Source organism: Anabrus simplex, chromosome 1 (genome assembly GCF_040414725.1).
Source record: "Anabrus simplex isolate iqAnaSimp1 chromosome 1, ASM4041472v1, whole genome shotgun sequence".
Lineage (NCBI taxonomy): Eukaryota > Metazoa > Arthropoda > Insecta > Orthoptera > Tettigoniidae > Anabrus > Anabrus simplex.
The window spans coordinates 446,561,163-446,576,366 of record NC_090265.1 but is presented as its reverse complement, the minus strand read 5'-3'; the positions used below and the strand labels follow the sequence as shown (position 1 = coordinate 446,576,366).

General features: G+C 37.6%; 1 long non-coding RNA gene across 1 annotated transcript; it reads left to right on the top strand.

Annotated features, from left to right (window-relative positions):
• Positions 1-242: 242 nt before the first annotated feature.
• On the top strand, positions 243-14,849 carry LOC136867223 (uncharacterized). Its single transcript, XR_010859642.2, has 2 exons — positions 243-463; positions 14,304-14,849. It is a non-coding gene; the product is annotated as an uncharacterized lncRNA (long non-coding RNA).
• Positions 14,850-15,204: the final 355 nt, after the last annotated feature.

Sequence of the window (15,204 nt, the reverse complement as noted above, 5' to 3'; positions counted from 1 at the left end):
TAAGATGCTGCTAGTCCTGTTGCAATGATGATGATGCCGATGATAACGATTATGGAGATAAAACTAATGGAAGGTGAACAGCTGGAGGTCTATAGAACTTCCATTCTCGGCATGTTCAGCTACATTATTGAATATCAGTTTTCTTGAGTAGATAACAAATAAGGAAAAGAAAAGGATGACGTAGAGAAGGCTGAAAGTCAAGCTGTTCATTGGACTGGAATGGCACACACTCATTTCGTCCTCGCCGTCGTGTTGATGAAGATATACATCACCGGGAGCTATCATGTTAAAGTATTTGTTGCTGGTAGTACTTGTTCTGTCACTCACCACAGAAGTAATATTGGAAAATAACCCCAAAAGTTCAACCATGATCGGAAGGGGTCCAGACACCGCGAAGCTGTCAGTGCCCACCTGTCCAAAAGGCAAAAAGTACATTAGGGGAAGATGTCGCACACTAATTCGCGTAAGTTTATTAGTGCACTTATTATAAAATAAGTCATAAGAAGAACTGTGTAATTCTGTTCTTACTAATTAGTAAAACAATCGTTAAATAATAGTTGTGTTAGATTGTTTGATCGGCTTAGTTTTATTTATTTATTTATTTATTTATTTATTTATTTATTTATTTATTTATTTTATTGATAATATAGTACTTTTAATTCTAGATCGCATGTTTAATGCACACGGTAGAAAATGAAGACTATTATATCTATAGCCTATATTATAGACTACGAATTGTTTTTTATTTATATAATTATTTGTATTATTATCAAACTAACCCATCGGAACATAGATCATTGAGGCCCCTGGCCTGTCAAGACGGCTGCTACCAAATCAGATGGACTGCAAATATCGGAATGCATGTGGTCAGCGTGCTATTCTCAACGGCATTGTTTGTCTGCCGCGACCGGGTCGGCTGCCTTTCAGACAGCTCCCAAGTAGGTCACACGAAAGTTGAGAGAACCCCGTTCTAGCTCTTAGACCAGAATTAAATCCCGGGACTATTCGGGAATTAAATCTAGGACCCTGCGTAAGACGCAGACACACTAGCCCCATTCCACGGGACTGACATCATCATTATTATTATTATTATTATTATTATTATTATTATTATTATTATTATTATTATTATTATTATTATTATTCATGCTTTAGATCCAACAGTCTTCATGAGACGCCCAGGTTTCGGAATTGGATCCTGCAGTTCTTTAACATGCAAGAAGCCAAGGATACACTACAATTAACACAAAATAAAACTGAAGATGTTCACAATACGTTAATATTATCGGAAATAAGGAAATAGGAAAACTCAAGTTCAACAATTATGAGATTAGTTTTAATTTTTATACCAGTGGTTTAAAGTTGAACGAACGCATCGAAGGTTTTTGGCGACGCAAGGATGATAAAGGGTTGGGAAGGCAGTGGTTAAGGTACATCCCCAGCATTTTCCCAGCTTTGAAATGGGAATACACAGAAACCATCTTCAGGGCTGCCAACGGTGGGATTCGAACTAATCATCTCACACCTACGCGTTCCCAACCGCGCGGCCCACCCACTCGGTGAAAGTTTGTTAAATGGCAACTATGTTCACTTATGACAGAACAGGTGCACAATTTGTACAAATTCTGGACACCATAATGAATAGTGCCGTACAGTTGCTGAATGTTCGGTATTGGTTTTTACTAGTGTAACTGTAGTATCAGACCTGATCAGGTTCGTTCCGTGTCAAGTTTGATAAATTAGCCCTATTTTCTTTCTTATAACGTAATGGAGTAGAAATATGCATTTGGAGTACTAGTTTGTAAATTTTTGTGCGTATTTGTCCGTTACTATTTTTCTCTAAAATATCTGAACCATGCTTCTTTCAAGCATGTTTCATTGCTAGCGTTTTGTCTCGCCTAGAGTCCGGCTGTATGGCTAAATGGTTAGTGTGCTGGCCTTTAGTAACAGGGGTCCCGGGTTTGATTCCCGTCAGGGTCGAGAAATTTAACCATCATTAGTTAATTCCGATGGCACGGAGGCTGGGCGAATGTGTCGTCTTCATCATTATTTCATCCTCATCACGACGCGCAGGCCGTCAAATCAAAAGACCTGAACCTGGCAAGCCAAACATGTCCTCGGACACTCCCGGCACTAAAAGCCATATGTTGTTGTATGTTAGGTATTCATCCCGAAGGCTGGTTTCATCCTCCACAGCTCCGCCAGTAGTTGTCATAGATAGCCTAGGCCTCACTGAAGAGCCATACTAGGGAAATGAGGAGTGAGGTACTTTCCCGTTGCTTTTCTCACCAGGCCAGAAGTTGCTATTACATATCCGCCGGCCAGGTCCACTTAAATGCATGCGCCAACCGACCACGTGAGCGATATTTTCACACCATTCATAACAGGGACTGGCTGCATAAGGGATGACATTACTAGGATCTCTCATACCTCGGTCAAGGATGAGACAGAGGCAGATCACTGAAAGTAACATATTTATTCTAGCCCATGCCAGAAGACATAAGTTAGTGCACTGTAAACACTACATCCCACCAGCCAAAGCATACTAAAAGCCATACACCATTTCATTTCAGTGTCTCGCCGTCGTATAGTAGGCTAACTTCAAAAAGGAGCAGCTTCATTCATTAGACATTCATATACGACAAGTTCGTTATTGGCAGTGGAGTAATTCTAATTAAATTACGTGAATGTCGACCACGTTTCCCCTTCTTTTCGATAATTAAGTTCCAAGAGTAGATGTATAGGAAATCAGATATTTCTAATTACTTCCTGCGTACTTTACACTTGGTAGTTCTGGTAGAGCATACAGAATGAAGCTCCAATACTGCCTCCTCTTCGTAATACTCATAATATGCTCAATGAACGGCATACTGTGTGAACGTGAAGGTAAAATGATCCCTCCCACAAATGACATCGATTACAACAACCTCTTCAAGCGGAAACAACCAACATGTCCACCAGGATGGTTCTTTGCCCAAGGTCGTTGTAGAAGACGATATAATTGAACTACAAATGAGGTGAGTCTTACCACAAATAATGTTTCAGGGCAGCATTCTTTAATTAGTTTAGATTATCTGTTGAAGGGTTGATAATCTCGTCTTTTTTAGCGTAAAAACCAATCCACTTCTCCGCCAAATTTTCTTCCGGCACTGCAATCATAGCAAAACCCTTCGGCAAAGAATATCTTCCCTGATTCTCGTAGTTTACGTCTTCATAAACTATGAAGTAACCTAGAAATTAGACCCAACTCAGTTTCCTGTCGCTTTTTTTTTCTTTTTTTTTTTTTTGCGTTTATATTTACAACAAAAATGTTATGCAAAAGGTTACAATAGAATATTTACTTTTAACAAATGACGTGTTAAAGAAATGCTCTCTATGCTCAGGAGTTTTACTCTAATTTCCGTAGAACACAATTTCAATATTAACTTCCTTTTACCCTTTTAGAAAATCAAGGTTAACAGGGAACTATGTGGGGCTTCGGATATTTTAATATAGGAATAATTAATTTTTAAAAGAGGGATCAATAAAATTTTTGGCCCTTGATCAAAAACTTACTAGTTACAGAACTGGATTGTTTTGGATATTTAATTAAATTAACTATAAATAATTACAGTGGTAATCTATCAAAACATATGAAATTTCCCTCTGATCATCATGTTATCTGGCTCTCAGGTGCTCATGGGCTGCAAAACACTTAGGCCCGGTTTCATCAACACATGTTAAATATATACTAACAAGTAGTTAGTTAATACGGAGTTAGAAATTTAACCTTGTTAGGTTTCTTGCGTTTCATCAAACTTTTCTTGTGAAATGTTAACTAATCGACTGTTAACTCTCCCAATATTGCGAACTGGTGCGAATCAAGGAGGCAGTGGTACGAACATGCTGTTTTACAGCGCGCTCCGATGCGCTTTTGTTTGAGCACAGCTGTAAAATATGGCGCGTGAAGTGAAACGGAATCGTAGTTCTAATTTTTCCTCCTTCGAAAAAGAGTTGTTAATTGAATTAGTTATTAAATATATATAAGTTATTGAGTGCAAGCGCACAGATGGCTTGACGATAAAAGAAAAGGACGAGGCGCGGGAAAAGTCCGCGAGGGTTTCAATGGGGTAAACAGATACTTTCTTTAGCGGGTATCCGCTGGCACCTAACAAAATCACTTTGTTAATTGTCCCACTTCAAACTGTGCTCCGATATGGGAGTTATAAATATTGTATTGTCGTGTGCAGAACCAGACCACCTAGCAAGTATATCCCTGATTTGGAGGTTAGGCTCACGAATCACCTGAACATTAACATTAACAGAGAAATATCCCTTTCGATTACGATATATTTCGGCCCAATTGCCTCCAGGTGATTGGATTCTTACATGTGTGGAATCTATTGCACGTAGAACAAACACCAGGAAAACGGCTTATTTCATAGAAGTCGCGGATAATATGCTGACGCTCTTCTACTGAAGGGAATGTTACATACCTCCTTCTCATGGTTGCTATTGCTGCAGACACCCGACAAACAACTCTATTAACAGTGGCTTTAGAAATTCCAGCATTGTCTCCGGCCATTATGTGAAAATAACCTGTAGCAAAAACTCGTATATTATCAGTACCTGCAACATTGGAGAAAGAGGTATGTTTCTCTTCGTAGGATATTCTAACCTCACTTGAATTTCGTCAACAACCTTAGCAACGACTGTTTTCGATAACCTGTATCTATGAAGGAATTTCGGATCCGTCAAATTTTCTAAGTCATTACGTCGCTGAATTCTTCTTCGATCAGGATTGTTTTGTAAAAGATCTAAATAGAGCAATTCCGCCTCGAAAGCGCGATTCACAGCAGCCATTTTGGAACAGGTTGCTAAATGCTAATGTTAGCCATTTAACATTGGAAATGTCTGATGTTAACTTTAATACGCTGTTTAACATTTGTTAATGTTAACATTTGTTGATGAAACGCAAATTTTCTTAAATGGTATGTTAAAATGATTTAACACCTTGTTAAGTACTAACATGTGTTGATGAAACCGGGCCTTAATGACTTACACTTAATTTCTTATTATTACGCCAACACTACAAGCTGTTCCCTAAGTTATGGATTTAACCTTTAGAATTCCAAATACACTACAATGATTGAATCATATTTAAAAATAGCCAACATTGCCAGGCACAATCTAATCATACCATGGTTTTTCTTCTCTTTTAATACAAGTTAGAGAAGGTTTTATCTAGTTCATGAACAACTAGGATGTCCATGCTATATTTTCTTGACCGCATGGCTTTCGTGTACAAGCTGTTTTGCGTCGCAACCGACACAGATGGGTCTTACGGCGACGATTGGGCAGAAAAGTGCTAGGAGTGGGAAGGAAGCGGCCGTAGCATTAATTAAGGTACAGCCCCAACATTTTCCTGGTGTGAAAATAGGAAACCACGGAAAACCACCTTCAAGGCTACCGACAGTGGGGCCCACTATCTCCCGAATACTGGATCCTGGCCGCACTTAAGCGACTGAATCTATCGAGCTCGGTCGCATGGCTTTAGGATTAGGTATTAGAAAAATTAATATTTTTGATGCCGTTTCCTGAAATGTCTGTAACCTCCAGTGTATGTAGGCCTATAAGCTATCCAAAATGCATCCTATTTAATACCCACACGGCAAAATATATCTAAAAATTGAGCAATATATGACAGTTACAAAGTAATAATATTTTGTTTCTTTATATTTTTACTAGCTGATGTACCCGTGCTTCGCTACGGAATTCTACATTGTATACAGATTTTTTTTTTTGGTAGGGGCTTTACGTCGCACCGACACAGATAGGTCTTCTGGCGACGATGGGATAGGAAACGCCTAGGAGTTGGAAGGAAGCGGCCGTGGCCTTAATTAAGGTACAGCCCCAGCATTTGCCTGGTGTGAAAATGGGAAACCACGGAAAACCATTTTCAGGGCTGCCGATAGTGGGATTCGAACCTACTATCTCCCGGATGCAAGCTCACAGCCGCGCGCCTCTACGCGCACGGCCAACTCGCCAGGTATACAGAATTCTAGGCTAGGTAGTGTACACGGTGTGAGCAAGATTGTATTAAATTGCATAGCTCTTAACGTTAGCCAAGAAACGCGACGGGGAAGTCACCAAACGTCTTTTCTCATATGAAGACTCTGTTAGGGAATTTTCATTGTAATGATAGGCCCGCTTGCCTACCATCAGTCACCACCAGGTTGGGGAGTTTTCATTATAATGGCAGACACTCACTCTCCACCAGCTATTTTACATCCTCAGAAAGACTGTCTTAGTGGTTTTTCCAACTGAAATGAACATAGGTCATTTCAATGACGCCAGTAGGAATGGCGCGATTAAATACTTTCATATGAAATACTCCATCAAATGAAAGACCACACACTTTCTCACTTTTAGCGAGCAGTACTATGCTGGAATTCCAGAGCTGGAATGACCATGTCGCAGACAGTTCTGATCCGTGAACACTCTTTGTCTTTTTCTGTGGTGCGGGGGGGAGTGGGGGGGAAGGCGAATAGTGGAGAGTCCCAGGGCAAAAACTATGCCTTTTTACTAATCTGTTTCCGAGGAGTACCCGATGAGTCGGAAAATCTCAATTCACTACAATGGCAACGGAAAAACCTATCTGATTTGAAGGCAATTTTTTCCTCTAAACCAGAGGAGAAGCCCCCTCTTCACTGCTAATTTGGAATTAAATGAATGTAGAATTTAATAAAAGTGAAGAGGAAGAAGCTTTTCTTAAGAAACGGCTCTTTTCAGGGTTGACTTTTGAGTTATTTAGTGAATTGTGGTGCTATAATTTGAAATGGGCTTAAATAGTAATTCTAGACCAGGTGATACTACTGCTATATTTGGAAATAGGCTTAAATAGTAATTCTAGACCAGGTCATACTACTACTACTACTACTACTACTACTACTACTACTAAGTGAGCCTCTGCCGTAAGTGTGCATACAGCTCATTCAAAACAACGCGTCAGAGTAGGGATCGAATAACTGGTATACTATGATGAACCAGTGTGTTACGTACCTGCAGTATCAGAAAATATATGAACCAGAGGAAAATGAAAACCTACAACCTGTTTTCCAGTCATTGGCCGGGTGAGGGATGTAATAAATAGGCTGTTAGTACGATGGGGTCGCCACTCCCAGTGATACATTAATGACTGGTAGATGCTATGAAATGAGAATGGAGAGTGTTGCTGGAATGAAAGATGACAGGGAAAACCGGAGTACCCGGAGAAAAACATGTCCCGCCTCCGCTTTGTCCAGCACAAATCTCACATGGAGTGACCGGGATTTGAACCACGGTTACCAGTGGTGAGAGGCTGACGCGCTGCAGTCTGAGCCACGGAGACTTCATGAACCAGAGGAATTGCATGCTAAAGAAGACAGTTTTCCAACTCCCCAGCTATTTCCCGCCAATGTTCAGTCGGGCTGTTATACTCAGTACGCAGTAGTAATCCCATCTATCGGAGTTGAGCGGGACCATAAGAAACGAAGAACATCACAACAAACAATGGTCAATGTAAAGTTTTGATCAGTAACGAACAATGGCCAATGTAAAGTTATTGTTGATCAGTGTTATGCGTTTTCGATATTGTAGGCCTTCTGAAATACCACTCTTATCATAGTTGGTACAGTTAAACTGAATGAAACATAATGATCGGCAATTGTATTGTCTATAATTTTTGTTATATAGTACTTTTCGATAGCACCAATAACATAGGTACCGGTATTTAAAAATTAAATTTTAGGCGCCTTCCCCTAAACTACCATTTCATCTCGGGCGAATAAAATTATTTACAGCCTAGACTGTAGTTTCTTATTCCCCGACTCTATATAGCGGTTTTCATTAAATTCTGTTAACCCATTTTCTCGTGGCTAGGCGTTGATGTGCACTTAGCAACAAAACTACAAATTCATTAATGTCTGTGTTATCAGAGCCGGTACGGTAAAAATGTATAAGACATAATTGATTGGAAATGTAATTCTATATAACTTTAGTTATATAGTATTTATCGATAGGACCGCTAATAATATAAATATTCGCAAATTAAATTTAAGGCCTTCCCCTAAACTACCATTTCACTCGGCGTGAATAAAATTATTTATAGCCTAGATTGTAGCGGCTCATCTCCCAACTTTACATACCGATTTTCATTAAATTCCCTTCAGCCGTTTCCTCATGATACGTGTACATACATACAGACAGACAGAAATTACGGAAAAGTAAAAAGTACATTTTCTTGTTACTATGGACATGACCGATACAGAAATACCATTCTTTTCAAATTCTGAGCAATGTACAGACAAAACCCTTATTTTATATATATAGATATATATAAATGGTACATATTATAACAAACTTTTTTTTTTTTTTTGAAAACCAGACGCCTCTATCCTAAATACTGGGCATTTGCCGTACATCTAACATTATTAGATAGATTTTACCGAATTTGCATGTGTGCAATACCTGTATCGGCAGGATTTTTAGAGAATTTCCAGTCCACTGACAGTGCTGATGCCATAATGCAGTTTAAGGATCAGGCTAACATACAGTATGGAAGTAAAATCGAAAAAGATATTTCTCAACACATCACGTCTTTTCCTCGTCCTTTAAAATCGTATCGCTTGACTTATGCTTTCCTCAAGAGCGCCACAAAATAAAATAGGGACAAATGACTCACTGCACTATCTATGGTTAATCTCCACTCGATTCCTCACACCACAGTTCACCTTCTCCAATTAAGAATCCTCTAACTAGCCTGGAAACTTCTTATGTTTCCTCCACTTTATCACTGGAACTGCTGATTTTCATAATAAACTTCCTGAATTATTTTCAAATTTCGTTGAGATCACATTGCCATTCAGACCAATTTATCGGCACTAGCCAAACTGTAACCATATTTATACCCAACTGAATCTCACCCTGCCTTTAAGAAAATAATATATATGGAATGATGGTAAACGATACAGTCTAGCTTAATCTCCTCGTGTGTGTGTGTGTGTGTGTGTGTGTGTGTAATGTCCAGTCCAAAAGTTGCTTTGATATTCATCGGTTCTACCATTAACTGTGTCCGGCTCCATGGCTAAATGGTTAGGGTGCTGGCCTTTGGTCACAGGGGTCCCGGGTTCGATTCCCGGCAGGGTCGGGAATGTTAAGCATAATTGGTTAATTACGCTGGCACGGGGGCTGGGTGTCATCTTCATCTTCATTTCATCCTCATCACGACTATAGGCATCAATTCAAAAGACCTGCACCTGGCGAGCCGAAATTGTCCTCGGACACTCCCGGCACTAAAAGCCATACACCATTTCATTTCACCATTAACTGTCGTAGATATGCAAAGAGTCACTGAAAATGCATACTAGGGAAATGATATAGTTTCTCCATGCTTTTCTCATTGAGTCAAAGGGTGCCATTTCATACCAGTCTGTCAAGACTACTGAAATGTATATACTAACTGACCGTATGAGCAACACTTTCACACTGTTCATAGTAGAGACCGGCTGCATAATGAATGATGCTACTAGAAATCCTCATATCTCAGTCACTTCCATACTACCAGAGTAAAATATGAGACCGTGACAAATCAATGAAAGTAAGAAACCTGTTCTAGTCCATACCAGAAGATACAGTGCATTTGAAAACACAATGAAAACCGATTTCTTTCATCAGCCTGCAGCCTGATTGTCAATATTGTCTTTCATCGCCTGTAATAATTTACCTCTGACCCGTAATCCCTCCTTATGGCCAATAGATCTTAACTCAGCCTACGTCTTCTCAAAAACTAAGAAACTCTCAAAATCCTAACCTAGTAACCACTGGTTTTAATCCTTCCTACCCTCCACCAAGATAAACTACTCGATTTTCCAAAAGGCCTGTAAACAAACATAGCGTACCATAATTAATACCATAATAGTCTTTGCAATATTTTATATTTCCTGATTGTGGGTTGGTGCCATCATTATCTTCACCTTATCGAAAAATACCTGATCCAAAATCTATGCTAATCTATTTTATGGCTTTTTATGCCCGCCTTACCAAGTGTACGGCTACGTCGTACCGGACGTACGATATAACCGCAAGCTTACAATCAGGAGATCTCCTGAACTCTCCTTGTCACGCCCGTTGTAATTAGGCAGATAATTTCCATGTTTGAAGGTTCAAAATGAAATCGCCACCGCCAACACCATGCTCCTATATTCTATGACAATTGCGCATCTTAATATAACATTGGTAACTCTAAAATTATTTTCATGATGCGTGAGAAGAGTAGAGAACGTTTATAGTAAATCCAATTCCTTTTCTTGTTATGTCCTTTACACCAGCACATCATCACCAAAATTAAATATCTGTCAGTTTTACCAAAGACTACACTGAAATTTTCATTAGATTTTTACATTAGGGGCAGGAGAATGAAATATACCTGAATGAAACTACAGCGTAATAAAACTAAGAAGATATTTTGTGATACGAATAGAGGTTTACCTATACTTTGTAAACAATTAAGTATTTCATTCATTGCTTGTTTCTCAAGAGTCCACAATCTTTTTCTTCTTCTTCTTGTACTTCATATTCTTCTTCTTTTTGCCCTTTTCCCAATTGTCTGGGGTCGGCACTTTATGTGGATTTAGCCCCATTTTATGGCCGGGTGCCTTTCTGACGCCTGGATAGACGTCTGCGAGTTTCTACGGTGGTTTTTAGTGCAGTATGTATGTAAATGAAGATGTATGTTAAGACGAGCAAAAACACCCACTCCGGTGATAGAAGAATTAACCAGGCAAATTCACAATCTCCCGGCCTAGAATCGAACCCGAAGCCCTGTGAACCGAAGGCCACTATTAAGCCAAGCAGACGAATGCTACATTTTCCACAATAATTTCCTTATAACGAAGGGTATACGACTACTTAGATCTTGATGAAAATATTGATACTGGTAACCTTTATAAGTAAATTTCAGATTTCTGACCTAAACTAATGAAACCCTTGTGATAAAGGAGATAATATCGGAACAAATTATTTAATAAACAATGCTTATATAACAACACTAATATAATTGTAGGCCAGGCCTACCAATAAATATTAGCTGAACAGAATTTTCTTTCTGAACATTGGTAAGTAAAGAAAAATTTGACGTCCACAAATGTATTTTGATGTTTGTAAATTGAAAAAATTCGTTGCGTAAATGGAATTGGAATTTGGGTGTATGTGTGTGATCGATGTACGTGCGCATATATTTGCTTAATTTTGTTCTGTTCCCAGAAATGCATTGAAGTGAAGTTATGAAGTGGATGTTAGTTATAATGACGATAAACAGCTTTCAACATCACAGTTTTCATCTCTTGAAGTTTCTTTCTTCCATAAAGGAATTTAGTTTATAAGACGAGCCTTGAAGAAAGAACAGGATATATGCGAAAACCAGCAAGAGAATGAAATATACCTGAATGGAACTGCAGCGTAATAAAACCAAGAAGATAACCTATTATGAATTCTAAATGTAGCTTCATATTTTAAAAAAACATTAAACTGAAAAAATTGTGAAATGCGTAACACATTTCACACAGAAGATACTGTTTTAATCTTTGAAAATGGTTTATCACTATCAATGCTCTTTTAAACCACACTTGTTTGCAGCGACAGTGTTAGGACGTATACTTAACCACAGCAGACGTCTTGTGACAGGGCATATAACTATAAATATTCTCGTAATGTATCAAAACAACCAACACATAAGTACGCATTTGTTTGAGGAACATGATATTTAAATAATCTGCGTTATGTCCGTCTAGTTGAACTCCCCTGTAACACCTCGATCACATATCCACTGGTTTAAGCACATGTGATGCAGGACTCTGCAACAAAAATTACTTTTACTGTACTACAAGCTTCAACATTATTAAAGGACAGGGAAACTTATTACAATAAATAATATAAATCAGTGTATGCATGTGCAAAAGTGACTTAATAAGTAATACAGAGCAGTAATTAAATGGTGGATGGATTCAATTGGCCCAACGCATTGACGAGGTACACTGAGATAAAAATAAATTTAGCATTTAATTGTCTCTTCATTCTGAAATAATTAGCACTTTAAAGGGTCAAAGTGACGATCCAATCTTAATATAAACTATCTTTACTTTCATATAAATCACAAAATTGTAATCATACTTGTACATGCAGGTGATTTACCTACCAAATATGCTACAATCCTGTGAATGTAAGATGGAAAGTTTGGTGTTTTCTCTATTTACATATCCTAGATCGTATTCAGGTAAACATTTTGCTCAGCTTGCCACACCTGACTTCCCTCAACCTTTTTCAGTTTCACATGGAAGAGCTCACTACTTCCCCTTGGATGTGTTGCTTATGCCACCTCAAGCAAGGACAAAAAAGTGATAATTTGCATGATTGGTTTTAAATAATGTCGTGTTGTTCTTCTGCTGAGGCTTGCGCACTGTTTATATTTCACTATAACAATTCTATAAGAGCATTCTTGCTTCAACACTATAACTGTGACAAGTGTAATTTTTAATTAAATCTGACTGCTTTGAACATATTAAAGTAAAGGAGACTGTATTTTAATAAATATGGCCTGTAAGGTATTATACTACTTTCAATATATTGCACAAGCAAGTTATCCAGGGTTGTGCCCTTGAAAGTTTACCAATGTATGTTCTGTTGAAAATTCATAATTACTTTCCACGAAAACAGGAAAATACATTTATTGTACTGAATACAACAGAGTAAGCAGTTCAAATCCTTTTCAGCTAACAGACCTCTTCATTACTGATCAGTGACTTATGCTACTCAGTGCAACAAATCAGGAGGTGGGAGGAGACCCTACTGTAATCGTACAGTATTTTCTACCTGAATGTAATACATAATTTTAGACGGCAATATGAAGAAACGTAATATGTGTTTAGTAAATGTCCAATGGGATAGGATAAAATGTTTTGCTTGTTACAGGCAATTGTTCCGACGGATAACATTCATAGCCATACATAGCAGTATTTAATAAACAGGAAAATTATCGGAATTTCAAAAGAAATTATACTATGGTTATTTCTTTCAGTACGTCATACCTCTGTGTGATTTTTGAGTTAACATTATATGTTCAAAGTGTTTTTCGCGTTATTTTTACAACATCCTTCTAATCATCTTCGTAAAAGTATGAGGTATCATAGGGTATGAAAGTATGGAAGACTGCCACTCAGCACTAGTTCTTCTTCTTCTTTTTCTGAGAGTGTGTGTGATTAGCGCTACATAACTCATTGTTGAAGAAGGACAGTCATTGGTGGCAGTGTAGAGGATGGCTTTTAAACTGCTGGCCTAGTTGTCTTAGCTGCAAACTATAAATTTAGTGAGAATATGGGATAGATGTTAAAAGGAAAATTACCAACATATCTGAGCAATAGATATACGAGATATATAACTGATGTTAAATTACCATTTTGGCTCAGATCGAGAATGGGTACTTGAACATTTTATTTGAAATGAGTTTAACAGAAAACATTCGCTACCTAATGCCCCAAACGCCGCTTGTCATTATACTAACATTTACAAAAATATGCGCAAGTTTTATTGACAAGGCACTTGATAAATTTTCCTATTTATTAAATCCTGCTAGGTATGGCTATGAATGTTATCTGCTGGTACAATTGACCGTGGCAAGCAAAGCATTTTATCGTACACCATTGGAAATATATACTAAACAAAGGCACTAATCTAGGTTCCAGGTGGAAAAGTGGGGGAAAAGTATTATTTGTACATATTTGCGTCACCGAAAGAACTTAGTGAGACTTTAGAACTGTAGCAAAGACGGCTTCACAAATTCATTTTACGTGGCGAATACTTCATGTAAATCAGATGTAAATGTACAGAGAAATGAATTGGTTTGTTCAAAAACATCAAAATGTTTCTATAATGATTAGGATCGCCGTCAATATTAATATTATGAAAGGTCATAACATGGAACGAGATCTGCAAAGTTTGACGCTGGCACCTCTGTACAATTTTCCAAGCTCAATTTTGTATCAATGTGTTTTTTATACACATAGCTCTTGTACTGCATTTGATATTCTATGTGTTTAGTAGTACTCTGTTGTATTATTAATAATATTTCTAAGCGATATGCTTGTTCAAACGTGTTGACCCATTCCATTTAGGAGTTCGGAGAGGTAACACTGGAAAATGTAGCTTGAAATTATTCCAAATTACAATGAATCTAAGTCATATTTATTAGTTAATACACAAATGTTCTAATTCGCATTATTACTTTGTTTCAGAACTGACCATTGAATTTCATCAAAGGAAAACACACTTACGCTGAGGCCAGTTTTACAATTCATCAAGATAAATGTTGGCACGTTTAGCAGAAATAATTATTCACTGAATATGTCTAGATCTAGTCAACATGAGTATCCATTATCTCATTTTCAAAATCTCAGACGAAATTTAGAGACACCAGTTTTCAAAGAATATCTCATACATCCATGATAATACAACAAAACCAACAAAACAGATATTTGTAATTTGTTGAATTTTATAGGGAAATAAAATATAGCGTTGTGTAACTGAAATACTATGTTTTACATCTATAGTAAATGTTCAAATAAATAGAAACAAGTGGAAATATATAGTAAAAAGGAATTATATTTTACTTTATAAATTTTTATTTTTTTACTATGATTTTCTTATAGCTTGTCTTTGTAAACGCTGGCCATATGATATACTATATGCTTCAGTGCATTAATGTCTTGATTTTCTTCTTTAATTTAACTAATGTAATTATCAGTTTTATAAAATAAATAAATTACCTATTACTACACTGATCCATTTCAACTTCATTTATAAGATATAGCGACAGTCTTTACTAGAAATTCAGTTCTACAATGTTTGAAAATAATTGTAATAGGTTGTTCTGCCTTTCAGCAGGTCCAATCATGGCTGAAATTCAGTCATGATTTTCTGGGGAAAATTAATTGAGGTGGTTTCCCGTTGCCACCCTCACTGTCATTTCAGGCTATTCATCAACCGCCCTTAACACAGGGAACAGTCGCTGTTGTAGCCAGCTCTCTGAGGTATACTGTAAAAGAATAGTTCATAATACTGATGTCCTCGCAGTCAACTATGGTGGCACCATCCTTTTCTAACATACATTACAATACAAAATGGTAAGTTGTATAT